We start from the raw sequence: 12357 nt of genomic DNA on the forward strand, positions 1-12357 counted from the left end.
TCCAGGTAATTGTAGCTACTGAAAGTAAACATTTAGAAACCTTTAGAGAAATTTGAACTTTAATGTCTGTTGACACTAATTTAAAAAAAATGGAGCTTGTATTTTTGTATGAAATTTTTTTCAATATGTTTTTCTAGGAATTTATTTTTATTATATCTTACAAAAATATCAATAGGTAGAAAATTAAAACAAAAAATTTGGTCCTTCACTCCATATGGTTTGTGTGAATGGTTCTCGTGGATGTAACAGGCATGTAAACAGCAAACAGTACAAAGGTATTTTCAAGTTCAGTTGTAGGTGGTGGGCTGACCAGTGGAGCTGATCTGAACCTTTATTTTGACATGCCAGCCACTTCTATGTTACAGAATCAACCCTCTTGAGGATTATTATGACAGCAGATTAGAGTGTGAAACCAGCCCTTTTTTAAGTAGACTTAGATTCTTACCGGTCATGCATTCAATTCTGGTCAATTACTGTCAGTTTAAACATTCAAGATGAAAGAAGGGAGTATATAATTAATCAAGACAAGGCATATGGAACCTGAGCAGGAAAGATGTGACGGGATGATAGACAGAATGGGGAGAATGGAGAAGAGAACCCTTGTGGTTTTCATTGACACTGTTCACAGGGTCGGGTGTTAAAGAATCTTAAACACTTCCAATTTGTACTTTTGCTGAAAATGGAATAAGACATGGGGACAGCGATGCACTAGCATGAAATAAGTCCTATTGTGCATCCAGTAGACACCTGGCACTGTGCTTGGTACATGTAGATACAAAGATTAACCAGATTGCATCCTTGTCCTCAAGGAGGTCACGGTCTAGTGGGACAGACATGGAAACAGTTGTAAATATAATCAAATTTGATAGGTAATAATAGAGCAGTGATTCTCAAGAGGGCATGTTTCAGAATTAAGATGGGAGAGAATATAGTGTGAAAGATTGTATCAATATTGTATCATCTTTAGCAAAGGAAAAAATAAGCATATTGATTTTGTAAGGCAGAAAATAAAGATAAGTAAAGATTGCACAGTGTTAAATGATACTGCTGCTAATCAAAAGGTTGGCAGTTTGAATCCACCAGCCACTCCTTGGAAGCCCTATGGGGCAGTTCTACTCTGTTCTGTAGGGTCACTATGGGTCGGAATCGACTCGACGGCAACGGGTTTGGTTTTTGGTTTTTTAGGGATAAGATAGTTTTCCCAGGATGGCACAAAAGATTAAGCACTCAACTACTAGCTGAAAGTTGCTGGTTATAACCCACTCATAGGCTTCTCAAAAGACAGGCCTGACAATCTGCATCCAAAAGGTGATATTCTTGGAAACCCTATGGAGCAGTTCTACTCTGCACATATGGTGTTGCCATGAGTTGGAATAGACTCAATGACAACTAATAACAACAGGGATAAAATGATGGTTATCCAAACCAGAAGTCTGAGGGACTATCAGTAGGGTATGCATATCTTTGCATGGGGCAGGAAGTTGGGGGGGGGGCAGGACATGAAAGACGTTAATCATAAAGGGATTTTAAGAAGTCAAGAAACACTTCTAAATTTAGGTATGAAGAAGGATGTGTGGGAGCTATGAAGGCACATATACTACCTGGGGTTGGAGGGAAGGACACATATAGAAACAATGTATCATTTAGAGTTGCCTACATTCAAGCAGAGGAGCCCTGGTAGCACAGTGGTTAAAGCAGTTGGCTGCTAACTAAAAGGTCAGTGGGTCGAACCCGCCAGGTGCTGTGCAAGAGTTAAGATTTACAGCCTTGGAAACCCTATGGGGAAGTTCTACCCTGCCCTATAGGGTCTCTATGAGTCAGAATGGACTCAGGACAATGGGTTTGTTTTTTGTTTTGTTTTGTGACATTCAGTAAGGATCTAGGGGGTAAGAAATAAACAGCAAATGAGGCAGGGGAAGAAGGAACCTCATGATGCCCTTCCCCTTCTGAAGCACACGGCTACCCTTATTCCTTGGGACTTAAAGAGCTGCCCATGCCACCTACAGCAACAACAGGTGCTGAAGGCTACTGCCCTGGGGGCACTTGGGATGTAGTGCAAAGAGAGAAGTCAATGGAGCTAGAAGCCCTGGTTTTCAATCACTGCTCTTTCACAAAGAGGGCATGATAACCTTTGTAGACCTCACAGATTTTTTGTGAGAGCTCAAACAAGACATGAGATGTAAAAGAGATGTAAAAGCATTTTGTAAACTCTTAAAGGGTATATGCTTGTGTGTTGACTCCCCCTTCTTCCCCATCCCCCGAAGGTAATCAAAAGCCCTTAAGGATAAGTGAGATAATCGATGTAGAATGCACTAAGCCCCTCAGAAGGAAGTCGGTGTATAGAAATATTAATAATAATGATCCATATCTGCTTCTTGCTGATAATGCCTTAAGCAAGGCCAACACACAATGCCCTCTACTGTTGCAAGCTGGCTGCTTGGCCCTGTTTTTAGCTGCCAAGTACTTTGTTTCAGATTCAAGAGCAATGGCTCTTTTTTTTTTTTTTTTCTTAACTTCAATGCTTCTTGCCAAAATCTGGAAACAGACACTTATATATAAATGTCACATGGATACAATGATCATCATCTCCCTGTTGTTTGAGGCCATATTCCAGATATCAGATCGTGATGAGCTATTAGTTGCATCTGACCAGAGCCCTTCAGAAAACTTCAAGATTGAAATCCCTGGTGGAGCAGAGCTCACTGAGGGCAAAAGATAAAGAGTGTAGTTTTTCTAAAATTAAAATAATGGGATGGTAACTTTCAGCCAAATGTCTTGGAGATGCACAGTCCCTTTCAATGCAATCTTATTCTTCTGATTTCAAAGCGCTGTATCTGTGATTAGGGTCCCCTTCTCTTAATCTTCTCTTAATCAGGAAACCCTGGTAGCATAGTGGTTAAGAGCTCAGCTACTAACCATAAAGGTTGGCAGTTCATAATCCACCAGCGAAACCCTATGGGGCAGTTCTACTCTGTCCTATAGGGTTGCTATTGAGTCAGAATTGACTCAATGGCAACAGGTTTGGTTGATTTTTGGTCTCTTAATCAGTGTCTCAGATCTGAGTCGCTCAGAAAGCAAAACCAGGCCTGACCCAGCCAGTCTCATCAAAGAGAGAAAAGGGCAACCTCAAGGCAGGCAGGGGTGGGCAGAGGTGTTAGGAGCAAGAAATATTTCACCTCACCTCAAATACCACTCTTCTTCCTATTGTAGGTGCTTTCTCAAAAGATGTAGGAGTGAAACCGTAGCAATCTTTAGATATGGCTGGCAGCAGGGATGGCCTGAACCACAATCAGGAAGTAAGCAAAGTCGATATCTGTATATCTCAGCTATTCTCTCCCTATCCCGGGCCCCTCCTGGTCTCCCTGGCTGCCTAGGTTTCAACCCATTCCCTCCTCTCCTTCATATTCCCTTGCCCTGTGTCCTGTTCCTAAGCACTTTCCCCCAATGAAGTGCTGGACTGATTAATTTATTAGAGCTAAGAAATTAATAGCTGCTAATGGCTTTGCTCTGAACGTGGGCTTTCTAGTCTTAAAGCAAAGGAATGAGTAGAGTGGCAATTAGATGTTGGGGGTGGAATGAGGAGCTGCTTCCAGACCTTTCCCAGTCTGTCACAGGGATAATGTGGATGGTAGGCTGGCACTATAAGGCAGAATTTCCACTATGATTCAGAGATACAATATAGAAGATGGCAATATAGTTTTCCTTTACCTCAGACCAAGAGAACTCAAAGAGTTAGACACTACAATTCAATACACCAAGATTAAAGCAATTACTGTAAATTAGTTTAATCATTCCTCTATATGCCTTCAGAGGCAGGGTTTTTGTTTTTATCCTATTGTCATTACCAAATAGGTGGAAACTTGTAAATACAGATAAACTTAATTTTTAAAGGATTATCTATGCTCAAAGGTTCCAATGCTTTTAATTAAAAATTTTCCCATTATATAAAAGAAAGTGTCTGTGTTGTGGCAGCATGAGGCACCAGAAGAGTATGAAAGAAATATGGGAATGAAATGATGGCTAACGTGTGGCTGTCTTTTCATTTCACCCATATATATATATAAAATTCTAAAGACAGGAAGATCTACTCTTAGCATGGCCTCTGACTGATCCTAGAGCTCCTCAAGGCCAGACAACAGGGAGAAGCTTAAATGACTCCTTCCCTTTCAGGCCATAGATTTTAGACTTCTGCTTTCAGAATACTCCAGCAAAGAATTACTAAGGGAGTACTTCAGAAGATGTAGAGCAGTGCTACTCACGCTTTAATGTGCACACGAATCACCTGAGCATCTTGTGAAAATGCAGATTCTGATTCAGTAGGTCTGAGGTGGTGCCTGAGATTCTTCATTTCTAACAAGTTCCCTGGTGATGCTGCTGTTGCTGGTCCACGGAGCCTATTTTGAGTGGCAAGGAACAGTCTAGATACAGAGTCTAGATACCAAGCCCTCTTTGGCTGGGGACATTGAAACTATCAAGAGGCTCAGGGTAAAAGTGGCACAGTTCTTTCTGGACCAAGTGAAAGGCACAGGAAACAAAAGCTTTAAATATAATGAGTTTCAAGCAATACACACCAGAAAGACAGTTATTTTCTCAAGCTAATGGAGAAAATACGCCTAGTGGTTAAGAACATGTGCTCTGGAGTCATATGGTCTGGGTTAGAGTTCCACCTCATGCCACCTTACCTTTTTGACCCTCAGTTCACATATCTATAAAATCTGAACAGCAGAACCTATCTGAGGATGGTTGTGAGGATTAAATAGAATAAAAAGTGTAAAGCCTTAGGATAACCCCTGTCACATAGTGCTCAGCTACATATAGCTATTGTAATGCTTCCCATCTCTGAGTTGATATTGTTTAAATACTGGGCTTTATTGAAATGTTAGCCAGCCATGGCAGTGTCATCTTGGCTTTTGATGTGAATCTCCAAGCAGCTTCAACTGTTTGAGACAGAAGAATCATAGGTGATTTCTGATTTAAATAAATGGAATTCTCGACAAAAAGAGTTAAAATAAGAAGAAAAACTCCGTCACAGAAGCTCTGCTGATTTTTGTGCTTTGACCTTTTCCACTGCTTCTGCCTACAACTTCTCTGGCTGAATGAATGAAGAAAGAACGATTTAAAAATAAACATGGATTAGAGAAACAAACTGTATTGGTCTCTGCCGAAAGGATATGTAGAATCTGGGCAATTATCATCCAGCGTGGGGCAGAAGAGGCTTAAGGAGAAGGAAAGGAAGGAAGAAGTCCTGGCCAAAGAAATGTACAAGTCCATCGAGTATGCATTGAGCATCACCATGTTGTAGGCACTGTACTAGGATAAATAAAGGAGACATAACCCATTTCAGGCACTGACAGTATAGTAGGGAAGACATTAGAAACACCCCCCCCCCACACACACACACGCAAAGAGATAGGTAAGCATACATATCAACCTGTGGCAAAGCTCCAGTGAGGTGAATAACTGGTGAAAGCAAAGGGTGAGTCTCTGGAGAATAAAGAAGATTAAGCTACAAAGGGAAGTTGGGCCTGACTTGTGAAGGTGTTTGAAAGTGAAATGTATGCTGTGGGCAATTAGAAGTTAATGATGTTTTGATGGGGATGGGGGGCCATATGCAAAAAAAAACATTTTAGGAAGATTAATCTGGTAACAGTTTAAGCAATTCAGTTTAACAAACATTTACTGAGTATTATGCTTAGCACCAGAGCCCAAGATGCAGGGTTATGCAAGGATACAGAAGAAAAGAAAATCTATACCCTTTAAGAATGAAAAGCCTTGTCAGGGAGACAGACACAAATATAATTATCTTTAATACATGGTAGAAAGGTTTATGGAATGCTTATGTACTGATACAGAATAATCTCCAAGACGGACTATTAAGAGCAAAAACATAAGGTACAGAAGAGTATGTTTAGCATGCTGCCATTGGTTAAAAAGGGAGAGGAGAGGAATGTGTGTTTACATATGCATTTGTGTATATATATATGTATCTATACATATATATAAGATTTATCTGCACCGATACATGAGAAACTGAAATATTGGTTGCCTCCAGGGAAGGGAATTAGGGTGGCTGATGGAGGGAAGGTGTTCTATGCATATTCTTTGCTACCCTCCAAGTTTTGAACCAAATAAACGTATTACCTACTCAAAAGAGTTAAAAATATATTGTGATGGTTAATATTGTGTGTCAACTTGGCTGGACCATGATTCTCAGTGGTTTGGCAGTCATATAATGTTGTGATCACTTCCCTGTTGAGATTTGATACATGATCACCCCCATGATGGGCTCTGTTGTGAGTAGCCAGTCAGTTGAAGGGGAGTTTCCCTGGGCGTGTGGCCTGCATCGAGTATGGGCGGACGTTCAGGCAGGGTTCAGGGGTCTTTTGCTTGTTCTGGATCCTGCAGCTGGCTCCTGTTCGTCTAACCTCTGGTCCTTGGGACTTGAGCTAGCAGCTTACCTGCATGCCGTCTTGCCTGCCAATCTTGGGATTCGTTGATCGTCACAGCCTGTGAGCAACAGCCCTGCTCTCCGGCCTGCTGATCTTGGGCTGGCCAGCCCCTGTGGCTAAGTGCATTAGGAGAAGCCTCTATCCTGACCCACAGACTTGGGACATTACAGCTCTACAGCCGCGTGAGCCATTTCATTGATATAAATCTCTCTTTCTCGCTCTCTCTCTATATATACATATTTATACACTCAACCAGTTTTGCTTCTCTAAAGAACCCAGCCTAAGACATATATAATAAAATAAAGAGTATGGTAGTATGGGAAGGGGAAAAGTTGAATTTCAGATGAGAGAATCTGGGAAGGCTTCTTATAGCATGTAGGATATAAAGCTGGGTTTTTGAAGGGAAAGATTCCAGTAATGATTTGATTGGGAGACATTTCAAGCAGAGGACAGAGCTTGCCTTGAGCCAAAGGCTGGGGACTAGATCTGTGTTTCCAGTATGGTAGCCACTAGCCACATGTGGGTACTGGCACTTGAAATGTGCCTACTGAATGAGAATTGAGATGTGTTGTAAATGTAAGATAGATAGATACTACTGATAGATAGGCAGGCAGGCGGGCAGGCAGATAGATAGATAGGTAGATGGTAGGTAGATAGGTAGGCAGGTAGACAGATAGATACAGATAGCTGCCACCAAGTTGACTCTGGCTCATGATGATCTAATATTCAACAGAACAAAATGTTGCCTGGTCCTGCATCATCCTTATGATTGCCAGCATGTGTCAATCCATCTCACTGAAGGTCTCCCTTGCTCTCGCTGGTGCTTTACTTCACCAAACATGATGTCCTCCTCAAGCAATTGATCTCTCTTGATGACTGTCTAAAGTAAGCAAGTTGGACAATATTCTGTTGTGATCCATAAGGTTTTCATTGGCTAATTTTTGGAAGTAGATCACCAGTCCTTTCTTCCTAGTCTGTCTTAGTCTGGAAGTTCTGCTGAAACCTGTCCACCATGGGTGATGCTGCTGGTATTTGAAATACCAGTGGCATAGCTCCTAGCATCATAGTGACACACAAGCCAATACAAGTAATACAAACTGACGGATGGTGGAAGTGTAAAATACATAAGGGTTTTTGAAGATTTAGTATGAAAAATAGAATGTAAAGTATTTTATTAATAATTTTATATTGATTACATGTTCAAAGGATAATATTTCGGATATATTATACCAAACAAGTTGCCGTCGAGTCAATTACGACTCATGGCAACCCCATGTTTCAGAGTAGAACTGCACTTCATAGGATTTTCAATGGCTGTGATCCCATGGAAGTAGATAACCAGGACTTTCTCTGAGGCACCTCTGGGTGGATTCCATCCACTAACCTTTCAGTTAGTAGCCGAACACTTAACCGTATGTGCCACCAAGGGACTCATTAGTTGAATAAATATATTAAAATTAACTTCATTTGTTTCTCTTTACTTTTTATAAATGCGACTGCTAGAAAATTTTAAATTACATATGTGGTTCACATTAAAACTCTATTGGACAGTGTTGATCTCAACAATGTGGCCATTTTTAAAGAATGGTGAGTTAGGCCAATCTGGCCACAATAGAGGATATAAAGGTAAAAAATAAAAAAAAAAAAAACCGGTTGTGACCCTATACGACAGAGTAGAACTGCCCCATAGGGTTTCCAAGGAGCGGCTGGTGGATTCAAACTGCTAACTTTTTGGTTTGCAGCCAAGCTCTTAGCCACTGTGCCACCAGGACTCTGTGTATAGGTAAGAATGGAGGAAAGGTTGAGAAAAGGGGTCAGGCCAAATTGTGGAGGACATTGGTGATTCAGCTGAAGAGTTTGGACTTTAATTTTTTATTCAGTGGCAAGCCACTGCAGCGTTTTGAGCATAGGAATCACATGATCTGCTTTGGACAGAGGTGGAAGCCCAGGCAGGAAGAGCAGTTATTACAGTGATCAATGAGTGAAGTACTGGGTTCTGGGCTTAGGTAGTGGCTTTGAAATCGAAAAGAGATTGATGTAAACTGTACTATGAAGCGAGACTTGATAGACGTTGGTGACTAAATGAATGGAGGTAAGGATGTCAAAGGTAACATGTCTGTGTCAGTGATAAACATAATGAAATCTGGAGAAAGAGCTGGATGAAGACAATTTTGGGAGATGATTCTGATTTTTGACATAGTGAGTTTAAGGGGGCTGGATGGAAACATGGGATTAAGGGTACTAGAGATACACATTTTAGGGTCTTAGTGGAGATAATCATGGCACTCAGATAATTATAATAATGATTAATATTTGTATGGTATTATACTATACAGAATGTTTTCACATGGATTATTTTATGCAATCCTTACAATAATCTAAGGCTCAGAGAGTTTAAGTAACTTGCTCAAGGTCACACAGCTAGTTAGTGGGCAAGGTAGAATCTTGGCCAAACTTACTTTCTTTCTATCACAGTTGTCGTTAGGTGCCGTCGAGTCGGTTCCGACTCGTAGCGACTCTATGTACAACAGAATGAAACTCCACATGGTCTTGCGCCATCCTCACAATCGTTGTTATGCCTGAGCCCATTGTTGCAGCCACTGTGTCAATTCATCTCATTGAGAGTCTTCCTCTTTTTCGCTGACCCTCTACTTTACCAAGCATCATGTCCTTCTCCAGGGACTGATTCTTCCTGATAACACATCCAAAGTATGTGAGATGAAGTCTCGCCATCCTTGCTTCTAAGGAGCATTCTGATCGTACTTCTTCCAAGGCAGATTTGTTCATTCTTAATTGGCAGTCCACGGTATATTCAATATTCTTCGCCAACACCACAATTCAAAGCTGTCAATTCTTCTTCAGTCTTCCTTATTTCTCATCCAGCTTTCACATGCACATGAGGCAACTGAAAACACCATGGCTTGGGTCAGGTGCACCTTAGTCTTCCAGGTGACATCTTGACACTTTAAAGAGGTCTTTTGCAGCAGATTTGCCCAATGCAATGCGTCTTTTGATTTCTTGACTGCTGCATCAGTAAGTGCTTCAAGTCCTCTTCACTTTCAGCGAGCAAGGTTGTGTCATCTGCATATCACAGGTTGTTAATGAGTCTTCCTCCAATCCTGATGCTGCATTCTGCTTCATATAGTCAAGCTTCTCGGATTATTTGCTCAGCATGCAGATTGAATAGGTATGGTAAAAGGATACAACCCTGACACACACCTTTATTGATTTTAAACCACTCAGTATTCCCTTGTTCTGTTCCAATGACTGCCTCTTGATCTATGTACAGGTTCCTCACGAGCACAATTAAGTGTTCTGGAATTTCCGTTCTTTGAAATGTTATCCACAATTTATTATGAGCCACACAGTTGAATGCCTTTGCATAGTCAGTAAAACACAGGTAAACATCTTTCTGGTATTCTCTGCTTTCAGCCAGGATCCATCTGAAATCACCAGTGATAGCCTTGGTTCCACATCCTCTTCTGAACCCGGCTTGAATTTCTAGCAGTTCCCTGTGGATGTACTGCTGTAGCTGCTTTTGAATGATCTTCAGCCAAATTTTACTTACGTGTGATGTTGATGATATTGTTCGATAATTTCCACATTTGGTTGGATCACCTTTCTTGGGAATAGACATAAACATGCATCTCTTCCAGTCGGTTGGCCAGGTAGCTGTCTTCCAAATTTCTTGGCATAGATGAGTGAACACTTCTAGCACTGCATCCATTTGTTGAAACATCTTAATTGGTATTCTGTCAATTCCTGGAGCCTTATTTTTTGCCAATACTGTCTGTGCAGCTTGGACCTCTTTCTTCAGTACCATCGGTTCCTGATCTTATGCTATCTCCTGAAATGGTTGAACATTGACCATTTCTTTTTGGTATAGTGACTCTGTGTATTCTTTCCATCTTCTTTTGACGCTTCCTGCATCGTTTAATATTTTCCCCGTAGAATCCTTCAATATTGTAACTCAAGGCTTGAATTTTTTCTTCAGTTCTTTCAGCTTGAGAAATGCCAAGTGTGTTCTTCCCTTTTGGTTTTCTATCTACAGGTCTTTACACATGTCATTATAATACTTTACTTTGCCTTCTCGAGGCGCCCTTTGAAATCTTCCGTGAGTCTATCACAGTGATTGAAAAAAAAGATTGCCAAAGTAGCATGTAGAGAAATCTTAGATTCCAGATTGTACATTTTCAGTTCCTCCAAGCTAATGCCTATATTGAGGGCTGAGCTCAACCCTAGCAAATCATCTTAGGTTGCATTCAGCTATTTTAAACATGATTTTTATAAATGAGGAAACTGAGGCTCTGGGAAGTTAAGTAAAATTCAATAATTTCTGTTGGTAAGTGGTATAGGTGGGATTCACACAAGGACTGTGATAGATTGCATTATTGTTTCTAGGTATTCATTTTCCTTTCCTGTTAGTAGAGAGTATGTCTCTCCCCCTTACATGCCCTGCAGCACTGATGTGGGCCTGGTCATATGACTTGCTTTGGCCAATGAAATGTGAGCCAAAGTGACCTCTGCCACACCTGATCCGAAACAGTAAGGGCCATGGCATAGTTCAGCCTTTGCTCTTTTCCCTCTGCCATGAGAATGGCATGTCCCAAATAAGGACTCCTCCCTCATCCAATATCCTGGATCCTGGAATGAAGAAAACATGGAGTAAATGGCACAACCAGAACAGAAAGAATGATAATGTTCATGCATTGTGAAGAATGTAACCAATGTCACTGAACAACTTGTGTAGAAATCGTTGAATGGGAACCTAAATTGCTGTGTAAAGCTTCACTGAAAACACAATAAAAATTATTATTAAAAGAAGTAGACGACATGGAGCAGAGCCACAGATGACCTGGAGCTGTCACAAGGGACCTGTGCTGTGGTAATTGAGATTTGGGGGTTGTTTGTAACCAAAAAACAACACAGCAAAAGCTTAGTAATATACTACTCCTTTATGTGTGCTTTATTTCCTTTACATTGACCTACACAAATGCTCATTTTTCATCTGGTTAATTTTATCAGAAAGAAAAAACTGTTGCTGTTGAGTTATTTAACTCTGACTCATGACACTGAATGTGTGTCAGCTCCAATTAAATATCACTTCTTCAGAGAAGTTGTTATTGACAACGCAATCTAAATTAGGCCCCCATCCCCACCACCCACACAAACCATTATTTTCTCCTATAATACCTGTATTCTTTCCTTCTTAGGCATGTAACACAATTGTAATCATGTTTGTTTATCACTGGAATGCTCCACTGACTGTAAGTTCCATGAGGACCCGGACCATGTCTACGTTCACCCACTATTATATTATGTCTAGCATAGTGCCTGTCACACAGTCGATGCTCAGTGGATACTCATGGAATCAGTGATGGGCAAATGAATAGTGTGTTGTTAACATGGTTGTTGGATCATAATCCAAAAGCAGGGGATGGGGGAAGGGAGGTGGGAGGTGGGGTAGTATCATTTGGGGAAATAAGGCTCCTAAAGTACCTCCTGGGTGCAAGGAGAAGGATTAACTACTATTTTTCTTTTTGGTTCCTTATTTTTCAAAGACAGTTTTCAAAGATGTGACACTTTTCAAAATCCTTAAAAACAGATTCATTTGCCAGTAGACTTCTGTGGCCTGGCAGGTTTTCTGCCTGATACTAGAGAAGCCTACTAGAGCCTGTGGATAGAAGGACTTTTTCTTTGAAAGAAAGGAGGGAGGTTGCTGTAGTCTTTGCTTAGTTTTATGGCATAAGAGATTCACCTGCCCTTCCTCCTTCTGAGTGGTTGATGCAACTTAGTCAGAGATGCTCCTTGTGAAGGGGAAGGAACTACTGGGAAATAGAAATTATGGGCTGGAGTTGTGGATGCCTTTCCGGTACAAAACTGAACAATCAGGCCTACTCCCCCTCAC

Source organism: Trichechus manatus, unplaced genomic scaffold, assembly GCF_000243295.1.
Source record: "Trichechus manatus latirostris isolate Lorelei unplaced genomic scaffold, TriManLat1.0 scaffold00051, whole genome shotgun sequence".
In the NCBI taxonomy this organism is placed as follows: domain Eukaryota; kingdom Metazoa; phylum Chordata; class Mammalia; order Sirenia; family Trichechidae; genus Trichechus; species Trichechus manatus.